At 37.0% G+C, this 19765-nt stretch overlaps 1 protein-coding gene across 2 annotated transcripts in view; it reads right to left on the bottom strand.

Annotated features, from left to right (window-relative positions):
- The window catches only part of vopp1 (VOPP1 WW domain binding protein), a 98931-nt gene that overhangs the window by 77893 nt on the left and 1273 nt on the right, over positions 1–19765 (bottom strand). The gene's annotated exons all lie outside the window — the stretch shown is intronic.

Here is a 19765-nt window from a genome sequence, read left to right as displayed (position 1 = left end):
TTAATTTTGAACGATGTGGAATCAGTGAGAGCATTTTGATGGGCATGTTCCAGAAAAGCCATTTTGGTCTCCAGCTTTGAGATTTCTCTAGTCATGACTTATTAAGCTTGGATCCCACAATATGCGAGGACCGTCAACAGAGCAGCGGTTAAAAGTAAGGAATTCCCCTAGTTTAGACTGAAAAGACATGCGGAAGGAGTTACTCTGCAATAGTGAGATATTAAAGCATCCACTAGGGGCACGAGTCAGGGTGTCAGTCAGAATTACTCTACAAAGGTTTGCACGGTGGTCAGAGAGGCTCATGGGTAGAAGCTTGGCAGTCTTTACTTCAGAGAAGAGAGACTGCGTTGCAAGGATATAATCAATCCTGGAGAATGATTTATGTCAGTTAAAAAAAAGAGTACTCCCTAGCCAAGGGATTAATCACACGCCAAATGTCAACAACACCTGTATCTGAGACGAGTTTTAACTCCCGCTATTTATTTGAACAATGTCCCATGACTCTCGCAATACTAGAGATCTTGTTAAGAAGATGCAACAAATATTTAAATTAGTATATTGCGTCTCTTTTCATATTTTCTCTTCGTACATACCACAAAATGTATACTTTGCAAATTGCTGTATGTTTGCACTGCGATTGGCCCATCTTAGTACCACCTTAGGGTTTGATATGACTGTATTGAAAAAGTGGAATACCAGCGCTGTATAATGAATATGAATTTAAAGACAAACATCTTTAGGTATCGGATATGCAGTTGTGAATGTGAGTGCCAATACAGTACTGTGCATTCCACTGTTCGGTCTATGGTAAAATTTTGACAAAACTTGATATGGAACTATTTTAAAAGAAGGTCTGCTTGGGACGTTTCCAGTAATGTAAGCACTGCTATGACTGGCTATAGGTGGGCACACAGGGCAGACTCAAGTATTGTGATTGGATGCATCCAGCCAGGGGAGTGATCAAGTACAGTAGAGGTTCTGAATCACATATTCGTACAATAGGTGTTATGTAGTGATGGAAACACTAATTAAACAGTTAAGTCAAGTTGAAAAATTCTCATTGCATTTTTAGTGCCTACACTGGGTGAGCTGGTAAAACCTGACATTTTTAGCCTAATGCTAAATGAAGCGTGCAGAAAATGATTTGATAATTACTTATTTAAACCATGACTGAAAGTGCAGTTGTTTAGAAATGCATGCAGGAATAAAGAACAAAATGCTCTTAATAGCATCCGAGTGGAGCAGTGCAATTCTTTCCCTTCACTTCAATTTAACTTAACACTGATTGCATTGAGCTTTTCTCTATACCAGTAAATGCCTCTGCCAAGTTTGTTTGGAGAATCCTTGTTTTTTATCCATAATCTGTGCTTCCTGTTTTCAGGACAATCATATGACTGTGACACTGTTGGAGCTACCTGCTTCTGTAATATAACAATACAACTCAGTACACCTCAAAACAGTTGTAAACATTTCTAAAATAAATAAAAAAAAACACAAATCTGTTATCTTTAATTAATAACCCAGCGTGTTTTCTTTTACCATGTTCACAAATGTTTGCTATAATTATTGCTATAATTATATCCGTAGACCCTCAGCTCAGAATAACCCTAACCAAGCTGTGTTTCCTAGTACAACATGCTTCAATGAAACTCACTCCCCTTTGTTCTCAATAGTATATCCTTAGTTCTCAGGAGTATGTGCCTGCCAACAGGTATTCATGGATCATGTCACAACCCCTAACAGCGAAACTGAGGGCAAAACAAAATATTCTAATGCCATATTGCAAAAAATATAGACTTGCACTAAAAAAAACAACATCCTTGTCTTTTTTTGCAAGTCACGCTACTCTATACAAAAGTACAATCAATACTACAGTACACACATGTACTGTACACAGTACCGCTGAATTATGATACTCTCAATAACTGGTACTAAAGAAAATTTTGCAAGTTTAATCACTATTGGCAACTCTCACTATACATGTACAAGTGACACAGGGAGGGATAAAAAATGTTTTATAAACATTTTTTTGTTATACATAGAATAAACAGGAAATACAAATACTGCCATTTCCTGCATATGCCTATAAATAGTGGTTCTGGATTTAGGGTTCAAAATGCAGTACTGGTATAAATTGCTCAACATTTAGAAGACTGGTTGTGAGGCAAATTTTAACAAGTACCTATTTTCCATATACCACTCTGCTTTTCAACAGCTTTCCTATTTCTGCAACACATTTTTAAAAGTGACATAACATTTAGAATGCTGAAACAGCATAAAAAAAACACAACAGAAAGTAACACATACTTCGACTGTGAATACAAAATTGACATGCCTACTGTATTCATGTCCCCAGATTCTGATGCTCTCATTAACATCATATATAACAAATGGATAAGGGTTTCTGAAAATATAAGTAAACATGTAGGTCAGCTTACAGTAAGTACGTATGGGTGCCTCAGTGACATGCTGTATAGACAAACAGACAGACAGGCGCCTCCAGAACTGTATATACCTGTCAGCAAGAACAGACATCTCATAAATATTTAGTACAATTAATCAGTATTTACTTCTCTTTCTATAGCTAGAAGCCCTGATTCTGATTCCATCTGTCCCATTGACTAGAGTTTATAATAGTAATGATTATTCCTATTAAATACAACACATACTGTTTTCTAATGACAATAACTGACAATAATGAAACAAACCAAGATAAATAGCATATTCTTTTCGGATTGTATTTGTTATATGACTTCTACAGTAAAGCTAATGATAGATAGTATTACTATGTTTCTAGTAATCATAAAAATGAATCATATTTATATAATTTATGCATTAAATATTAGTCTTCATAAAGATTTTATAAAGCACTGCCTGAAGCTGTGGTACATTTAGAAGCTTAGGCTGAAACTCGGGAGACGGATTACAGAATGATTGTTCTGTCATTAGGATTATTGAATAATTGTTCTCTCATCAGATCACTTCCTCGTATGTTGTTTAAATCTCAAGTAAACTCACACATGCGTTGCCGTCGCAATCCCAGTTGTAATCCTGAAACTGGGCTACATGCTAGAGGTTGTGTCTTGTACAATAAGTAACACTATACACTATACACAGGGTCACTTTCATTTTTCACGTTTTCTTTAAAAGCACAGAGAAGTTAACAGTTTTAATATCTACAGCAACATAGATTTGTTTATGTCTGGGTCATTACCTGAGTTTCGACTGTAATACCCTCGACAGTGGTCATTGCCTGAGTTTGGTTTATAACAGCAGTAATACCTGAGTTTCACCATGTAAACATGAACCAGTACCTTATTAGGTATCAGTCATTCTGATATCTATTCAACCAAACAGCAGAATATTGCTAGTATACTCAGAGGTTTCTTCCCACAAGGGGGAGGGGTTCGTCTCTGTTGAGCGGTGAGATTAGTCCATAATTATAGATATATATATATATATATATATATATATATATATATATATATATACACACACACACACACACACTGTATATATATATATATATATATATATATATATATATATATATATATATATATATATATATATATATATACACTGTATATATATATATATATATATATATATATATATAGTGAGCAGGGAGAGAGTTAAATTCGTCTCTCCCAAAAAAACATGTGCGTATGCACGTTTTGTTTAATTGTGTAATTATTATTTTATTGTTAATTATCCGCTGCACCTGGTAGTTATTGTAAATTAGAACCAGGTGCAGGGTTTTTAAAGGGTGCAGTCAGTCCGCACTGAGTGGCTGAGTAGAAGGAAGCAGGAGGTGTAGCCAGCTGCTGAGCCTGTGTGTTCCTTTTGTTTTGGTAAACTGTGTGTTTTTAGCCGGTAAACAGCTTAGCTGTACAGTTTATTTAGACAAGGTTTCTGAAAAGTGTATAGTCAGTGCTTTATTTTGTTTGTTTATTTTTGTTTATTAAAAAATAGCACATCTGCTCTTTAAACTCCATTTTCTGTGTGCTGGGTCTCATTTTAAAGGGGCAACTCAGTGAGTGATGTCCTGTTTACATTATACCTTTGGAGGGTTTGGGTCTACTTTTTTTATTCCTCCACTTAAGTAGAGTTGGTGGATCCGCTCAGTCTTCGGCTTTTGGGGGGAAGGACGTGGCCTTGTCATGGTTCACCCTGCTGACCTGGCATCGCCAGACCCATTCCTCTTTCAGAGGGTGGGGGCTGCTTCTTCTCCCCTCAACAGGCAGGACCAGCAGCAAATAGCCCATAATCACTTCTCACCATACACATACACAGTCATGATCCTGACATTGAATAAATGTGGATGTTTCTTCTGAACATATTTTTTTTACTTTTATATGTGTATGTCATAAGTGTTGTAAGTGTGTATGAGCACACATACCGAAGATAGTAGGCCTTTACTTTTTGAGTGGACCGGTTCAAAATGATATTGTCAATTTATCGAAGACTCTAGGCTCCACAATTTTTACTACGGGACCTATAATATATTTTTTCATGATATGTTAGGATATATGTTGTTCTTAGTAAAGTAACGTTAAACATTAGACATAAGACACAAACTGTCTTCTATGAATTGACCTTAAATTAATTAGTTTTTATTTTACCTTAAAATTATATTTCTATTTGACTGGACAGCTACATTTTCAGTCGAGATTTGTTTCAGTCTTTCTGAGGGGTTCCTGAACATATTGAACTTATTTTATTATACCAAAAAAATAAGGGTATAAATATTAGTATTGGGTTACTTTGCTGAGTTATCTTTCCTCAACCTGTATGCAGGTCTACAATGTTGAAAGATTTGATTGGTGAAATGGGTAACATAAAGTTGTACTGATAACCATCACAGAGGGCTTCTTTTTTCTAACTACCTTTGTCTTTCAATTGTATATCATTCCCTAGGATAGTACCCCCAGGGTTAGTTTACTGAACACCTTATTTGCATCACAAAAACACAATACAAATACAGTCGAAAGAGGTCTGCTAAATATCAGGTTTCTATCCTATTACAACTACTGTAACCAGAAATTGCTCACAGTGGATGCATAGAACAAGCAAATGCAGGGACATAGTTTTAAAATGAACACATGTCCTAATCCTTGTTGGAGGCTTGTGCATATTTTACTACTTAGATTTGGGATCTTTATAAACGTAACAGTGGCACAATCCCTACTTTAGAGCTAATAACGTTTTCAAAAAACAAGTCTCCTTCTTTGTTACTGTAACTTGCATCCCTAATGTGGCCCTTTGTTTATACAGGAGAGAGTTAATTATCCAAACTAATTGGGACCATTACTGGTTGTCTAATCGATTTGTATGGATAATCGAACAGGTATTAATAACAATTACTGTACCTTTTAATAATGTATAGAATAAAGTTAACACACACAAGTACCTATTGATGATGTCTAGCTAGTAACATGTTCTACCCCATTAAGCATGCACAATTACAAAATTTGAAAATCATCAAAGAATACATGTTTTAATTTGCTTAACTGCAACAATTTAAGCACACAATGCTCCATCTAAGGTTTTGGTGGTAACTGAATAATTCTGTAACTTTCATTTGCTTCCGTCTGCTCGTCTTTTTTTTGGCAGCAAATCTCATAGCTGTTTTAGCAACAGAAGCTGTGTGCTCAATACACCACACGTAATTCATCACCTGATTGCAGGTGTGTTCAGTTCATTAGACAGTACGGTTGATCAAAGATCAGATAATTGACTCTCTACTGTACAACTAATTTGGTCTTTCTATCTCCAGCAGTTATACTGGCCCATCAGTCTATCAACTGGAATTTGGAAACGTATCATTCAAGCAAACTGTTGCTCAGGCATGTTAAAGTTCATAAAGAAATACAGGCTATTGGAAGCAGAATCTATATATATATATATATATATATATATATATATATATATATATATATATATATATATATATACATACCGTAGTACTTCAAGGTGGCGCCGCCCTTGTATTAAAGATGCCCTCGTATTGACACCGCAGTCATATATCAGCTTTATAATAGAGGCCACCCTCGAATAAACGCTGCTATCAATAAAGAAACATGAAGGTATTTTTTTTCTTCCCCTACTAAAAAAAAAACACACACAGTAAACAAATAAAAGCGCAACACTGACTATGTACATGTAACGCCCCCGAAGAGACGGGAGCCTCAATCTAGCATATAATTTACAAACTAATGTACACATACATAGTAAGCAAGTTTAATTTTATGGTACAGTTCTGAAAGAAAATTCAAGACAAACTACGTACAGAACAACTGTCCTTCTGAAGTTATCTGTGGTTTTGTTTTGTTTTCAGTTCAATTGTAATTCCCATACTCAATCTCAATAAAGAGCCATTTTGTTTAATGCATGGTGCATAACAGCCACAATTTGTTTTAAAGTGTAACTCTGAGACATTCAAATTTTTGAAATAATAATACAAATATATGCTCTATTATTAGAATGCTAATTTAAGGGCCTATCTGTGCATGTACGTAATACTACAAAATGACCACGTTTTGTAGGAAAAACTTAGTAATAGACTGTGTCATTACAGTTTTCTCTGTTAAAGTGTGCATTGTTTCAATTGACAGCCGTAAGAAAACGGGGAAGAAAAAATATCACTGACCTAAAGAAATATTCCTTTTGGTATGCTCCAGGGCATTCCTCATATAAAGGACCATTACTGAGTGTGACACAGATGCTGGTTCCATGGCCCAACAGTGTGCCTGTGGAAATGCAATGTTATTGACTCAGCCCCCTGCCCTCAAGTTCAAGTGAAGAGAAAGCAGTGAGCTCTTGAATGGAGAGTACTTTCAATACTGATGACTATGGCATGTTGGCCCTTAGGAAGAAAGGGACAGTATCTGTTCCATACATTTACAGGTTTTTCATTTTGATTGCACTTACACACATATTATAAATTAGTCACACCAACCTTATCCATGCATCATGGAAAGCTTACACAGGTAGCACCTCCATTTGTGCTACAGCTACAGGAAGCCTTGTTTGCAAATTAGACTGTTATAAAACAGTGCCTTGGTATGCTACTTAAAAACTATAATAAACCAAGTCAAGCAGACAAACGTTTCAGCTGGTGCCGTCATCGGTGTACTAAAACACAAGCCTATTTTTAAAAGGAAGCGCCATTCCTATTCCCTTGGGAACGATCCCCAGCATCATACACTGGTTATGTGAAACGCCAAGCTGACAAAGCTTCTACTGAGCTGTCTGTACTGCAAGCAATGGCCAACCAGAGATAAGACAGTACGAGTTAAGTGAGTTAAGTAGTACTGCTGAGACTGCTTCTCAAAAGCCTAAAACTACTTCATTAGAAAACGCTTCAGACAATTCAAACGTTATCTGAATCTGACTAAAATTGCACATTTTCTGCAACAATATAAAGAAAATAATTGACTGTTTTTGTATGCATTCTAATCAAATCCCTGATATAAAATACAGTGGTGACCTACAGGGAAGATTCCACCATTGATTGTTGAAACTGTATCTATTAGCATATTTCCCATGAGGAGCTATGAGAGACACATGTTTTTCTCTGAAGTTGCTCTACCCTTGCTTAGTGGAATTGTGCATCATTAGGAATTGCACTTAAACTACAGACATACAAAAAGGGATTACCTACATGCATCTCTTCATTGCAAGCACACCTGCTGCTTCATTGGCCACACTTCTTTAACATAAGAATATATATTTCCTGAAAACCGCTATCTCATCGAAACCCACCCATTGCATTAACATCATCTCTTAAGTTTAAGCAACTTAAAATGTACTTTCAATTTAAAAAACCCAATACAATAACCATACAAATAGTTAGGAGTGAATAATACTGTCAATTAACAAAGCATAACATGTCCCTCTGATGTTTACACATTTTAGTCACTGATGATGAATCACCTGGCTTCAATACATAACTGTGTTCATAATTTTTGCAAGCAAAAATCCACAACATGTACACATTCTTCCACTAAGGCCGCTAATTTGTAATGTATTTATGCATGTGTTTTTAGTTTAATGACTCACAGTCCACTGGGAAGAATAGCTTCAGCTACAGGTCCTACACAAATGCACCTGGCTAATATGTACTGTACTAACATATTACAATTCTTATACACCTTTTTAGCAAGAAAAACTAGTTCAGTATGCCTCTTTCATACTCATACGCGTTTAAATGCTGTTTTCAGAAGGGGAATTTTAATAGAGAAAATAGAGGTCGCAATGCATTTTCACTGCTAGTTTTTTTGCCACCTAATTATACATCTTTATTTTCAACACGGGCAGGTTCATTTCTTCTACTCGCAAAGCCTTTTGTGACTTCTGCTTATTTGAAACCGCAATTGATTTTTCCAGTTCCTTAACAAGCCAATTAGTAACATTTCAATAGTCTAGACTTTCATTTAAGTGGAAAACAACGAGGCACTGCACATGTCATCGTAACAATAGGAAAAAACGGAATGAAAAATACACTCTTAGCCACTCAAGTTGAGCTTTTGCTCAATGATATTTTAGCACTTCAAACTGTTCTTTTCTGAAAAAGGTCTGGAGCCGCTTCTAAATATAATATACGGAAGGATATAACCGAAAAAATAAATGCAACCCCTTCCATAAAAAGGTCAAATAAAGAAGCTAAAAACAGATTCTGGGACCTAAAGTGCAGAATAGCAGTTGTGATGTATAGTTTACCCTCTAGTCTCTGTAAATCACTTTGGATAAAAGCATCAAGCATAAAATAATAATAATAATAATAATAATAATAATAATAATAATAATAATAATAATAATAATACAGTGTGCTTATAGAAAAAAATGCTTAATTTATTTCAATATCACAATGTATTCTCTGCTGCAATATTAATTTTCATATTCTTTCTATGCAATATCTGAATGTTTGTATGTTTATGAAAAATCACAACGAAAATGTTATATATTAACATGCGTTTGTTACATATGTTTTCTAATGGTCATGTGTTAATTATGTATTTAATATAGGCCTATTGTATAATTAGCCAGCCTCCACTTATAAGTGCCTGTTCAAATTTTCTGAACAAGATACTGTTCTCGACGATACATGAGTCGTAGCATGAGCCTGGGTACTTAGCAACTACTGTATATCCGTGATAATACATTGAGCATCACATATAACTTGCATGGTGAAAGAAGGATGATGTTTTCTGTTTCGGGAAGCAATTTCATTCCTTGAATCTGGGGATATTGCAAGATGTGTGCAACCTTTTACACCTAGCGTGTTTGGGAAGCCAGAGAACTGATAACAATTGTGTTTTGTTCTATTTTGTTACACATCCCAAACTGGAAATATTATATACTCCCTTGCCCTACGGAAAAGTGCATCTGTGACATCAGTCAGTATCTTTGACATAGAAGTCTGGCAGGTGCCTGATCTGTCCCCAGCTGTTGTCTGGATGGCACCTGTAGCATACAGGTATAGCCTGACGGCGGGCTGTTTGTGATTCTAAATCCAGCTCACACAGCTGTGTTATAATGCTTATAGTCAATCTGTATCTACGCATAACTTGTTTAGGAGTTAGATCTAGAAAAGTCTGACGGGGATGAAATATTCTGGATTTAGTGTAGGGTCATTTTTTTTCCTTCTCCCTTCCCTCTCATGCTGCAGTCGGAGAATTGGAAGGGCTTCGGTGTCCTTCATTGTCGATTACAGTTCAGTAGCCCTGTCGCAGTTTAAATAAGACACGAGAGGGGTGTGGCAGAGTGGTGAGTGGATACAGGTGAGTGCAGTACAGAGCGGTTTAATCACACAGACAACTGCTTTCAGGTGCAAGTGTGTTTTATTAATAAATGACAATGTCCAGCACCCGAAGGCAAACACCTGTAAATAATAAATGTTGGAGTGATACAGCGGCGTGTATCACTCGTATTTGTAATCCCTGGGTTTGACCCGCAACCAAAAGTCCAGGTTTTACACACACCCACACTAAACACAAAACACAAACACAAACACAAGACAGCGAGTGAAATTAGGTGTTAGTGGTGATTACAGTACTCTGTAAAATGCTGGGGTGAAAAGTTATGTCCGGGTTAATGCTGGCTTGCGCTACAGCTCCGGATCGTGTTGGTAGTCTACAAAGACAAACAAGAGTTACAGCCGACACTTAACACAAAACACTCACGGTTTCTAGTGCAGCATGGTTTTCTTTCAAGGTCAAATCCAACCATTTACAAAGGAACAGGTAACTTTGCTACGCCCCTATTTTATACCCTCGATCATGACCCCTTGGTTAACGAATGCATCCACTCCTTCAATCCGTGGATGCCACGCCATTTCCCATTCGGGTCTTTGAGTTTGGGTACCATAGCTCAGTCCCTTTTGTAGCTATCTACCCACAGGAATAAAGTGTCATGCCTTTTAGTTCAGGGTATTCTGTTCCCTTTATCTAGTACCCTTTCAGGTCAGGATGGAGATTTAACACCAAGCGTCATCCGATCTCTGTCACAAGGGGTCGTTTCTTAATTAGTGAGTGTATTTTGGTGTATAAAGTGGGCACATCAGTGTTTTGCCCCTTTTGAAAGTAAGATGTTAATTACAAAATAGAACTAATTAAGGACTTCAATTGCTTAACAGGCTGTAATGTGAATGCATTTTCATAAAGCACACACCCCGAAATGCCATAGCGCGACTGACTTATAGGACTTTTGAAAATACTGTTTGCCACCTATCTGGTGTCGCAAATGTGTTTTGCGATCTGTTTTTCACTTTGCCCCTTCTGAAAATCAGGCTGTATGTTTCATTGCATCCAGCACATATTTCTGGTGCAGTTAGTCTGGACTCCATAGTGATTTGTAGGATCCTTATCTTATCCTTTATTTGGAGTGATTTCACCCTTGCAAGGGAAGTATAGAAGCTGGTCATGTGCTGAAAGCAGTTTGTCACAATGAAATAAACAGGTTTCTGTAGATATTACTGTTATAGCTTGTAACTGCGATTGCACAATGTGACAAAGTGCTCGCCCCTGTGTATATTATCTGTTATGTTGCGTGTGGTTTGTTAAATGTTGGTGTATAGTCATTGGTACACGGGATATAAACGGGTCTGTGTAACACGAGTGTTTGAAATGTATATTTGTATTTAGGCATGGGATTGTACATCACTTCACGTACATTTAAAGTAGTTAATATGTGAGCACGAGGTTGCACATAATTAATTCACGTGCTGGGATTCAAGTGAATAATTAATTAGTAATTGAATCCCAGCGCAACAGTATATATAGATGCACATTTTACTCACTCGCGGTTGGGTGTTCGGTGAGTGGAGAATGGAAGAGAGAGTAGGAGAGTGGTAATAACAATTGCTATTGCATGCTAGTGGGACCAGCACGATACTTGTTTATTTAAAAACTCACCGTGATTTGTCTGTGTAGTTCGTTTTGTTTGTCTTTTTATTTTGGCATAGAGTGCCATGTCCTGTTTTCGTGTTTGTTAAACCTTTATTTACAATAAACCGGCGCAAGCAAGCGCCATCATCATTTCAATTCATCTGTTCTGTCTTTGTGTATTTCATTTCTTTCCTGGTTCTGACGCCGCCCACTTCAGCCGTCTCTGTGACAACAATTATTTTACGAAATAAGTAATACTGTTCACAGCTCTCACTGCATCACCCTTTGGTACCCAACTGTTGTCTACTCCCTTCACTTTTTTTTAAAACTTAAAGTACAACTGTATAGTATTAGGGTGTTATATGCAGCATTCTCTCTAAGGCTATAATGTGCACATTTTTTGCAGTAATTGGCAACAACCTTCGCACTCAGTTTACTGACTATCGCAAGTTATTATCATAAATATCAACCTCAATCGAGACTCCAGCCTCTTGAGGTAAACGTATTATTTTGAGACCATTCTTACAAAGCATTAACATAACCATATTTGTGTCTGTGTTGCAGCTGATTCTCTGATTTCCCTCTGTGAAAATGCACGTCACATTAGTACAGAGCTCGCTCGGGCACCAGCGAATCTACTGGTACAGGGCAGGCGAAGCAGGCGTGAGGCGATTCTGCCTCTAGAGAGTGCTGCTCAGTGCTGCTCATGAACTTTACAGTTTTTAATTTGTTGTATAATTAAATGCTAAAATCAGTGAAGCATAATTTTTCTGCATTATTTAGTATACAGTGCCTATAGAAATTCTACACCTCCTTTCAAAACCTTCACCTGACAATGTCCCAAAGCATACGGCTAGTCCTCTGGAATTCTTGAAGAAACCAGAAAAGCCTTTACAACCACCAGATCTCAATCCAATAGAAATGCTTTGGACTAATCTGATTGCTTATCCAATCTGTCTGAGCTGAAGGAAATACACAAGATAGAATGGGCAAAGATTTCCCTAACAAGATGTAAATATTGGTTAAAGTATCCTATCATAAATGTCTGAAATCCATAACAAAAGCAAATGGAGGACATGTGATATACAGGGCCTACAGAAAGTCTACATCCCATTTCAAAATGTTCACCTTTTGTTGCCTTATAGCCTGGAATTAAAATGCAGATGTTTTTTTTTTTTCATTTATCTGCACATCCTACCCCACAACTTAAAAAAATATTCTAGATATTTGTAGAAAAGTAATTAAAAATAAAAACAGAAATAGCTTGGTTGGATAAGTGGCCACCCCCCTTGTAATAGCAATCCTAAATTAGTTTAGGTGTAACCAATCGCCTGCAAAATCACATACAAAGTTAAGTGGCCTCCACCTGTGTTAAATTGTAGTGATTCACATGATTTCAGGATAAATTCAGCTGTTCCTGTAGGTTACCTCTGCTGGGTAGTGCATTTCAAAGCAAAGACTCAACCATGAGCACCAAGGTGCTTTCAAAAGAACTCTGGGTGTAAAAAATATCAAAGGACTTGAATATCCCTTGGAGCACGGTCAAGACGATTATTAAGGAAGGTGTATGGCACCACCAAGACCCTGCCCAGATCAGGCCGTCCCTCCAAACTGGATGAACAAGCAAGAAGGAGACTGATAAGAGAGGCTACCAAGAGTCCAATGGCAACTTTGCAAGAGCTACAGGCTTTTATGGCCAAGACTGGTCAAAGTGTGCATGTGACAACAATATTCCAAGCACTCCACAAATCTGGCCTGTATCGTAGGGTGGCAAGAAGGAAGCCATTATTCAAGAAAGCCCACCTTGAATCATGTTTGAAGTATGCAAAAAAACACTCTATAGACATGTGGCAAAAAGTTTTGTGGTGTGACGAAACTAAAATGGAACTTTTTGGCCTAACGTTATGCTTGGCGCAAAACCAACACAACACATCACCCAAAGAACACCATCCCTACTGTGAAGCATTGTGGTGGCAGTGTCATGTTATGGGGATGTTCTTCATCGGCAGGGATGGGGGCACTTGTTAGGATAGAAGGGAAAATGAATGGAGCAAAGTACAGAGAAGTCCTTGAGGAAAACCTGCTGCCCTCTGCAAGAAAGCTGAAACTGGGACGAAAGTTCACCTTTCAGCATGACAACAACCCAAAGCACACAGTCGAAGCTACACTGGAGTGGCTAAGGGACAAAAAGGTAAATGTCCTTGAGTGGCCCAGTCAGAGCCCCGACCTAAATCCAATTAAAATTTGTGGCATGACTTGAAGATTGCTGTCCATCAACGCTCCCCAAGGAACTCGACAGAGCTTGAACAGTTTTGTAAAGAAGAATGGTCAAATATTGCCAAATCTATGTGTGCAAAGTTGGTAGAGACCTATCCCAACAGACTAACAGCTGTAATTGCTGCCAAAGGTGATTCCACTAAGTATTAACTCAGGGGGGATGGAGACTTATCCAATTATGACCTTTCAGTTTTGGATTTTTAATATATATAATTTTTTTTTCTCAATAAAAACTTTGTTCCCCTTAACAGTGTGGAGTCTGGTGTGTAGATAAGTGGAAAAAATCCTCATTTAAGTCCATGAAACTCTGGGGCACTGACACAACAAAATGAGAAACACGTTCAAAGGTGTGTAAACTTTCTATAGGCACTGTAAATACTCCGGTAAACATAAGTAAAAATCACAATAATCACACTTTGACGATTTTTGTTTTATTTCCCTTTTAAAAAACAACTTTTCAGAACTCATCTCAAGCATTTTGAAACTGGTAAAAATGTAATCAGCACATTAGTCGAAAATACACATTTAAGTGTATAGTAATTGAAGAAGACGTACCATGTCCGTTATTTATTTTTTGCAAGTTTTTTCATCATGTGACTTCACTCCCTGTCTCTGCTGAAACTCAACATGGCGGCTGCACCAACGAAGAAATGTTTCAGTAAGACAGAGCTAAAAGAAATCTGATTATCTATATGAGGATGGTGCAATAGTATTCTTAAAGTTTTTCTTTAATTTGCGTGATCGTGCACAAATCAATACCATTAAATCTCACAATGCCAGCCGTAAACACGTAGAGAATAAGAAAGCAAATAAGACGGCAACAATGGCAAAGCACTGCATTCTAAGACCTAAGGTACTGCGCTCAAGACAGAGTTTTCCTGAAGTAAGCTAAATGAATTGCATATTCCATTATTGTTTAGTTTATTTCTTTCCCGCTACCTGCCTTTAATGAAGCTATAATTGGCAATTTTAAACCATGGCCATTTCTTAATTGAATTATATTTTCAGCACAGAGAATCTGCTTAAGTGAATGGCAGTGAATGAATGATGATGATAGCGATTGCAATTGCAGATGATTTTTGACTGTGAAGGGCGCTCAGGGCCCAAGTGAAATATATATTTGGCTGGAGGTTTCATCCACGGGTGCCCAACGGCTACCTGCGCGAGGCCGGCTGGAAATACATAAACAGATACATGCATCCCAGTGCCGCAGAGAGGATGTGGCTATGAGCCACCTCCCCCCAGGACGAGGCATGCTGCGAGGTGGTTGCTGGGGAGGATGGAGGCCGAAACAAAAAGAAGCGACAAGAATGAATAGTACACAGAGATTTTATGCGCTTGCTGATGATGTATTGGTTCTGGGTGGTTTCTCCTTCCAGAAAAGCAACCAAGTTTACAATTCTGACGACAAAGAATTGAACTCAACTATTTTCTAGCTATACAATCCTTAAAGGCACAGGGTTCTCACCAGCGCTGTTGAGCGTTATGGTTATGGTACATTGTTACCTGGAAAAATGACGCTGTAGTCAGGCCGCTGCGCTGTGTTTTCAGTTTGCGTAACGGCCAAAAAATAATAATAATCCTGTCAATGGGTGCTTGTGACAGCATGTTCTTTAGTTTGGTGCATGTAATGTATGCGACACGGAGATGAGATTGAACTTCACTGAACTTTATTAGCACATTCCCCCCTGTTGACGGATGAGACTAGATCCTGGGTGTGCCCCTGATACACCGTTGCAGATCTTTATTATTATACCATAACTATGTTCCCTCTAAGACTTTCATTTAGTTAGCAACTGTGGCTAAATAACTTAACATTTTTTAGCCACACTGGAAAAACTATAGCCACTTAACAATACTATAAACAAGTTATAAACATACTGTTTCAGCAAGGCAAAAAGGCTGTATTTTATTTGAAAACACATAGATATTTAAATGCCAGACCTTACCATTTATAATACACATAAATATTATATTTAATTTGCACTATAACTCTGATTCATATTTAATAAATGACAAACTTAGTCCCACGTGAAACAACATCATTACATATTTCCTAAATACTGAATAGGTTTGCAGAGATATATATGTACTGCATAATCCTTTACATTATTTTGACTGTAATGTGGCTTTCTTTCGACTACAGAACGGTAAAGCAAAATTGTGCCAGTAGACAGTGCTATTAGTGGATGTTAATGTTAGTGCCTTCCTGACCAACCGCATCTCAAGTTACACAAGACTGTACTAATGTGATTAATAATCTTAGTAGGATTGTACAGCCACTACTGTTTAAAAAAACATGTTCTTTCACCTGTAACTACTGACAGTAATACTGTACCGATTCTGACATTAAAACTCAATAAATCATGGTGAGACGAATCCTTCTTTTTAAAAAAATAAATGTATTTATTATTTTATTAAATTATTCCTCTTTCGAATCCACTCTGTTACTATTTCCAAAATATATTTTAACACATTTTAAAGAGATAGCTAAGAACAGAAGAAAAAAAACCTAGCTGTGATCTTCAAGCGGCGTGTTTTTGGTTGCCGTCTGTGAAAATGTTCTTTTGGGACCAGAGGGTATGTTTGAAACCATGACTGCTTCACCTCCCTGTGACTAGTATCACAGTCATATATTAGTTGTGTGCATGGGTGACTGGTATTCCTTGGGATGCATCTTTCGGAACATGATTCTGGTCATTTTTTCCCGTTTGTATGCCATGTGTTTTTGGTTTTTTTTGTTTCACAAGTAATCAAACTAAACAGTCTGTATTGTTTCATCTACCAGCACACGGTGAATGTGCTGGCAGTCTTACACAAGTACATTTTTCAAAACCTTTGCCATTGTGACGAACTTCAGGAAAAATTGTTGAGCCACAAACAAAAATGTTTCGCTTGTAGCGAAGTGGCGAGTGGCTAGTGGGAACGTAGCATAACAAGCTGGGTTAAATAAATAAATCCTTCAGACGAAGAATAGCAATGTGTATTCCAAATAGTTTTGCAATCTTTTTTATTTCAAGGTCTTTAGAAAAAAAGGCAAAGTTCCACAATTTTACAATAATCCTTTTGTATGGCTTCAGTTTCCCATAGATAGATTTTCATATAGTATGTAAGTTTTAAAATATAAAATGTGGAACACAGTACATGTCTAGTTTTGCTTGCAATGAGTGGAAAAACATTTGTTGTATATTCCTTAACAATGGAACAACAGTGACAAATGGGTTTTTCACTTATTCTTGCAAGCACACGTGTGATCAAGTGTAGTTCTTTTAATGGTGCAACAGCCTATATATCGAAACAACGACAACAAAAGCAAAACTCCACAATCACATGATCACAGTAAATTTATTAGAATAACTAAAATGTGAAATGATGCACATTATTAGTATAGCTTTCTCAGGTTAGCAGGTTTCTCAGTTGGACAGAAACGATAACACTATGGCAAAAATCTAGTTTCCACTCCGTGGAATGGCGTCCATGCGTTGCTAGGGAGTACGTCATCCTATGACACAGACTCTGCATCTACCTACTGACAACCATAGACACAGAATATTATCCTGACAACTACTTCCACAAAGCGTAAGTATGTGCCGCCCCTGCACCCCACTCCTCCCACCACCATGCTGTGAAAAATTCCTAGTGAGAACCCCAAGGAAATTGATCACGTTACTGTGTACAGGATATAGTCACTACACTACACACCACTGTTTTCATAAAGACATTCTGTCTGGAGACACGCCTCTTAAAATCTTGCAAATAACACTGCAAAATTAGGAAATAAACAACTGATAGGATAGCGCTTACATTAAAAGGGGCGCTATTTAAATTACAATCGGATGATACACAGCAGTGATCCTGTTTTAGTGCAACGAGTCAGTCAGTTATTATTATAATGCCAGCAAAATGCTAAACTTAATGTGTCATGTACTGTACGTAGGGTTACTCTCACATGGCATTGCTGACTGTTACTAAGCTGTTTCATATTTTTTTATTGTTATTGTAAATGCCAGCAATAAGCTAAACCGGTCTTTTCAAAACACCTTTATTTGTAGACTGAACTACAGTGTTAGTGGAAGACTAAATATAAATATGATTCTCACAACTGTGCTGGACATTTGGTTTGCTGAACTGTTGTTATATAATTCTTAGGTGTTCCTGCTTATTTTAATGCCAGCAGTGAATCAAGTGATGTCTATAAACATTATGACAGGTTTGAAGTGTCTTCGGGTGCTTTAGCAACATTATATTTATGTTCAAATGCCATATTTAATTATTAATATGTTGATTAAAAAAGTGTGAACAAACGGAATTGGCCATTTTTGAAAAACGGAATGTGGTATTCCCAACAATGGAACAGTTAGTAGCCCTAAAGATGGTTACAGGCATGCAGACTCCAGTGTTTTATGCAGTGGTATAAAGCAATTTTATGCAGGCCACCAGTAAGCATGCAGTCTATATCTATGGTAGCAACCGACAGGGCTGCATAGGATCAGAGGATGTTTCAAAATCAGAGGCAGAGTCACAATAAATGTCTTGTTAAAATTTAAAGTAAATTGTAAAATTGTTGAGCTACTTGTGCTAGAATATTGTTTCAAAATTGTACAATGTAACAAAAATATATTAAAAGGGTTAATGCATAGTCAAAGGTTTCTCACTGATAATTTACCCTTTCTCAGTCACAATGACAAGTTTATCAGTATCTAAAAAGCTTAGAGAGAACGCTGGTGGTATGTAACAAGGTAGGCGTGAACCAGCAACGTCACACACCACAAGTGTCTTAACCACTATGCAAAAGTGCCAGGCTCGTCTGCATTCATGGTAATGGAGCTTTGAACCTCATCTCAACGACGGGGCAGAATCCGCAATGGCAATGCATCACGCAACACTGCTCATTACATGCACTTCATTTTTTGCCAGCAATACAACTTTTAAACAGCCTTAATATTTTAATGTTGAAAAAGGAACCCTTTTTACATTGCTCACAATCAGAACGAATGCTTTTTTAAAACTGCCATTAAATAATTCCAGATAATCAGAAAATGATATAAACTTTGCCTCTATATATATATATATATATATATATATATATATATATATATATATATATATATATATATATATATCGTATATAGCAAGAACTCTTTTGAAAATTTTCAGGAAATTAGATGTTAATCCTTGTGGATTAGTGTAACGCAGGTGTTAATATACTGATACGGGCAGACTCTTCACATTAAATCACTCATAGCCCCGACTGTCCACAATGATCCTACACCCAAATGGCAGGGCTACGGGAGGCGTTTTTAGCATATGCATAAAACATGCATGAACAGGAAGCCACAAAGTATCCACTTGCGTATATACAGTAGTATCGATCCACACTTAGTATAACTCTAATCATACAGCTAGACAATGCACAGCTCACATGTGTGACAACAGAAGACTTAAGACAATGGAACATTTGAGGAATGTGCACATTGGGGTGGTGTTGACACCAATGGCTACATTTACAATGAAAATAGAGGTAGAACGTTATGAATGTAGCGCTATTATTCCTGAAAAAAAATAATAATAATTTGACACCATCCTTTTTAACTGTAACATGGGTTTACAACTAACGTCTAACTACCGCTGCACTGTGTGTCATTTTATGGTAATTAATGGTGTGCTGTGCTAATATTTTGGAAGACAATGATAAAATGAACCCTGCTGTAAATTAAACGTGGATTGTATTAAAAAAAAAAAAAATGGTGTTTACAACATATTTGTAATATGTTAGAATGATATTTAAATAAATAAATAAATTCTAAATGTACTTTACTAATCCTGTCCATCCGGGTCAACAACGGGTATAGCTGGGTTGTTCTTTTTTTTTTTTTTCCAGGAATAATTAAATGTTCCGCTACTATTAATTGCACTGAAGTTTACTTTTTGCACTATGCACTTTCAATATGTGTTTGACGCGGTTATTCCTCACGATCAATGTTACCAGCAGTGTCAGTAGATTCAGCATGCTTGCAGTTAAGTTTTCTAGGTAACGCAGAACCCTATAAAGTTATATGACCTCAATATGTCAGCCAGGTTACGAAAGTATATTGATT

Source organism: Polyodon spathula, chromosome 4 (assembly GCF_017654505.1).
Source record: "Polyodon spathula isolate WHYD16114869_AA chromosome 4, ASM1765450v1, whole genome shotgun sequence".
Taxonomy (NCBI): domain Eukaryota; kingdom Metazoa; phylum Chordata; class Actinopteri; order Acipenseriformes; family Polyodontidae; genus Polyodon; species Polyodon spathula.
Note: the sequence above shows the minus strand (reverse complement) of the source record. Positions and strands in the feature narration are given on the sequence as shown.